This window comes from Microtus ochrogaster, linkage group LG4 (assembly GCF_000317375.1).
Source record: "Microtus ochrogaster isolate Prairie Vole_2 linkage group LG4, MicOch1.0, whole genome shotgun sequence".
Classification (NCBI taxonomy): Eukaryota; Metazoa; Chordata; class Mammalia; order Rodentia; family Cricetidae; genus Microtus; species Microtus ochrogaster.
In genome coordinates this window covers 24,195,012-24,199,255 of record NC_022030.1, presented here as the reverse complement: position 1 = coordinate 24,199,255, position 4,244 = coordinate 24,195,012, and the positions used below count along the sequence as shown (strand labels likewise).

General features: G+C 40.0%; 1 protein-coding gene and 1 pseudogene across 1 annotated transcript in view; one reads left to right on the top strand and one right to left on the bottom strand.

Moving 5' to 3' along the window:
* LOC102000276 overlaps positions 1 to 118 on the top strand; it is a 2,350-nt pseudogene extending 2,232 nt beyond the window's left edge.
* Positions 1 to 4,244, bottom strand: part of Tmem232 (transmembrane protein 232) — a 263,281-nt gene that overhangs the window by 113,012 nt on the left and 146,025 nt on the right. The gene's annotated exons all lie outside the window — the stretch shown is intronic.

Here is a 4,244-nt window from a genome sequence, read left to right as displayed (position 1 = left end):
CCTATCAATGTATATGTTCCTTTCAGTGCATGGCGAGGGTGAGAATCAGGCTAAAAGCCCCACAACAGCAGTGGGGACCGTGGTGTCTGCATCCACAGCTGAAGGCGCTGCATCTTAAGAGGGAACAGAACCTTTCTCCCAAGGGAAAGTGGTTTAGTGCATAATGTATTTTTTTCACTTTTGGGGATTCTTTTTTGTATAACTTCAATTAATATTGTAGGCAACAACAAAAGAAAAGAAATTATAATCTAAAAAATGAATTAAAAAGGGTTACTATCCAAAATATGTAAGGAACTCATACAATCCAACAAGAAACATTTTTTTTGCAAACTAAAAGTAAAATCCACAGATAACTTGATTATTGGCAAGGACAATTTAAGGACATTTTTCTAAGAAGTCATTCAAATGACCAACAGGTGTATGGACAGATCTTCAACATCACTAATCAAGCCAACAGTCCAAACCACAATGGCCTATCACCTCAGACCGGGGAAGGTGGCTATACGCAGTAAGTCTGAAGACAAGTGTGTGAGGCGTAGATAAAAGGGAACATTCATAGACTAGAGAAACCACTCAGGGGTTCAGCACACACACTACCTTTCAGATAACCCAAGGTTCAGTTTTCAGCAGTCCTGCTAGATGGCTCTCAGGCACCTGCAGCTCCAGCTCCAGGAGATTTGGTGCCCTCTTCTGGCCTCCACAGAGAAAAAATTAAAAAAAAAAAACCAGCAAAAAGATGAAACTAGAACTATGACCTGACTCCAGATCCTAGTTACAGGGATGTTTCCAAAGAGGGGAAAGAAAAAAAAAAAAACAGTATGTTGAAGAATTATTTGTACTCCAAATCTCCAGAAGTTTTAACATTTTGCATGATTAATGTAAAGTAGTAATTGGTTTCTTATTAATCAAATATTTCGTGGGGGATAAAGAAGTAAAACCCATCCTCTGAAGAGCCACTGCATGCTCTTTATTTTTCTTCAGATAATGACTGCAAGCCACAATAGTGACTGGTACTGACATCTCCATTTTACTTTTCCTTCATAAGTCTGTTCAGCATAACCACAGTGGTTACTATTGATTCATTTGGTTGGATCTGGGATAGACTAAGAGAATGTGCCTGGGTGGGTCAGTGAAAATTTCCAGAAGGGACTATCTGAACGTGAAAGAGCCCCTATCAATGTATATGTTCCTTTCAGTGCATGGCTTGGGTATAGAGGTTGGAGCAGAAAGCCATACTGTTTGTTGGTCTGCATTGGCTTCTGGGAGTGTATTTTATCCTCCTGCTTCTACTGCTGCTGCTGCTGCTACTGATGATGATGATGACGATGATGATGGTGGTGATGATGACAATGATGATTATGACGACGATGATGGTGGTGATGATGGTGATGATGATGACGGTGATGATGATGACGACGATGATGGTGGTGATGATAATGGTGATGACGATGGTGATGATGATGACGATGATGATAGTGATGATGACAATGACGATGATGATGGTGGTGATGATGGTGATGACAATGATGACAACGATGACGGTGATGATGATGACGATGATGATGTTTCCATCCTCTGTTGGCACCAGTTTCTAGATTCCTCAGCTCTACAGTAGACTGAAAACAAGCAACTCTTCATGATTCTTCCAGGTTTTCAGTAACAGGATGGAATTGTTAAAGCATTTGGTTCCATGGATTTAGAATTTTCATACTCTCCAGATGCCTACCGTTGAACTGCCCAGCCCTTAGCATGCAAGTCATGCTAATGAGTTGCCTTTTATAATATGCACGTAGTCTATTGGTCCTGTTCCTATAGAGATGCCTATCTAATGCAGCTGTGAAGCATACACACACATGCACATATGATGTCATGAAAACAGGATAGAAACTGATTTCTAACTAGATAGAAGCAAGAGAAGAAGTATATTAAATATTATAAGCAAGAAGAAGAAATATATTAAATATTAATATATGTAATAATATATTAAAACAAAACAATCATAACACTGTGTGTTCCTGGAGGTTCCTAGCAGGTGGTATCTTGAAAAAAATATGGGCAAAAACATAACATTTTTTATTTACTCTTTATTAAGTCTTAGTAGAATAAATTAACTTCATGAAGATAATAAATATTTAAGAAAATCCACTAATGATTGAACAAGAAGATAAGGAACTAACATGTCTGGGCACTTTACCTAAATTCTTCTCTTTAGAAGAACCTGGCTGAATCATACACATCATTCAGCTGACGTGAAGGCTTAGAGATGTTAGCTGACTGGCGTCAGTCAGAAGGAAGCTGCCAGAAAACAGAACTGATATGTGTGACCATAAACGTTTTTCAAGTTTTCAGTAATCAGTCTTTAAATATTTATGCATTTTCTGTATATGAGTGTTTGGTCTACAAATAGGCACATGCAGCATGCATACATATGTCAAGGGCAGCGATCAGAAGACAGAAGCAGGGAATTGTAGCACTAGTTCTAATAGGTCTTAATAATAAAAGCCCAGAGCCAAATATAAGGGGAAATGCTGAGAGATCAGAGAACAAAGGAGCAAAGCACAACCCCTTACCTACTCAAATTCCCAGCTGAAAAGAGCCTGAGCTCCTGTCTCCTCCCGCCTTATCACTTCCTCTCTCCACCCAGTCATATTACTTCCTGTCTGTCCGCACAGACCTCCAGACCTCTATGGTTAGCTAGTGGCTAGCTCTGCCCTCTGGTCTTCAGGCAAGCTTTATTTGTACAAACAAGATATCATCACAGGCATATTCATAGACTATTCACCTGATAAGGTATTAATGTTTAGAACTATAGGAAGGACTCAAAAACTTTTTTCCCAAAGAAGTAAGTAATCTAACTAAAATGTACTGATAACCTGAATAAACATGCTGCAGGAGATGAGACTCAAATGGACAACAGGTTTTTAAACACACATGGTGTATTAGCCATGGGAGAAATTGAAGAAGATCCAGATAAGATGACATCTTACTACACTACAGTGGCTGTCATGAAGATGAAGAATACCAAGTGCTGACATGGGTGTGGAGAAAAGCAAACTCATCTACCGTTTGTAGAAATGCCATGGAGAACAGTGCAGAAGTGCTTCAAAGACTTAAGAACAGACGTATGGTCACATCCAACTATATCACTTCCAGATGTGAATCCAAAATGCGAAGTCAGCATACCAATGACGTATCTCCATGCATGTAGTTACCAGTACTATGCACATGATCAAAGATATAGCATCAACAAGGGTGTTCATACATGAATGGATGAGAAAAAAGGGGGGTCTCTGTACAGTAGAAGATGATGTGCCATGAAGAATGAGCTCATTTGCAAGGAAATGGGAGAATGAGAGGGGATACATACATTGTGTTAACACTGACTTTATTTTATCTGGGTGCAGAATGGTGGTCATTTAAGGAGAGAAAACATAGGAGAAGGGCGAAGGGAAGTTGCCTAATGGACACCCAAACAAAGGCAGACAGAAGGAACGAGTTTTGATGGTCCTCAGCACAAGGGGATGACGACAGTTTATAATCACCTGTGGCATTTTTAAGAACACTTAAAAAGAGAAGAGCCTCACAGTTCGAAAGAGGAAGCTGTGGCAAGAGAACTGCTGCCTCGGTCTGGCCGTCACACTCACTGTGCACAAATATCACAAGTCAGCCAACAGCAAAACAAAGTGTGTCTCTTGCCTTGCTCCCTGCGTGAAACAGAAATAAACAGCTTTATCTGCAGGAATTTGCTTAGGGACCCCAGAAGTAGAATCAAGCCCAGAATATCCCAAATAAAAGACCAATTCAATCCTTAGGACTCTTTTTAACTCTCTATACATATACTACTTTTCCCATTGGCTTTGGAAAAGTCATGGTAATTAGAAAGTGCTTTCTGCTTGGGATAAATTCCCTATTAATAAACTAGAGAGGTTCAGAGCCTACTAAAGATATGCGTCCTAGACAACATCATGCTTTCAAAAGCAAAAGGCAGATACTGAAAACAAACCTATGAAAGGGCTTCATTTATTATGGGTTCAATACAAACTTTCTAGCAGTTGCTCAAGTCTTTGAAAACAAACGACATTCCCTGGAAAAAGAAAGAAAAAGAGCTCAGCGGAAGGGAGTTAAAACGTCTGTATTTCCCAATAGATCAGCCCCACTGTCTCAGTGGGTGGGTACACCCCTCGTGGTCCTGACTTCCTTGCTCATCTTCCCCCTCCTTCCGCTCCTCATTGGGACCTTGGGAT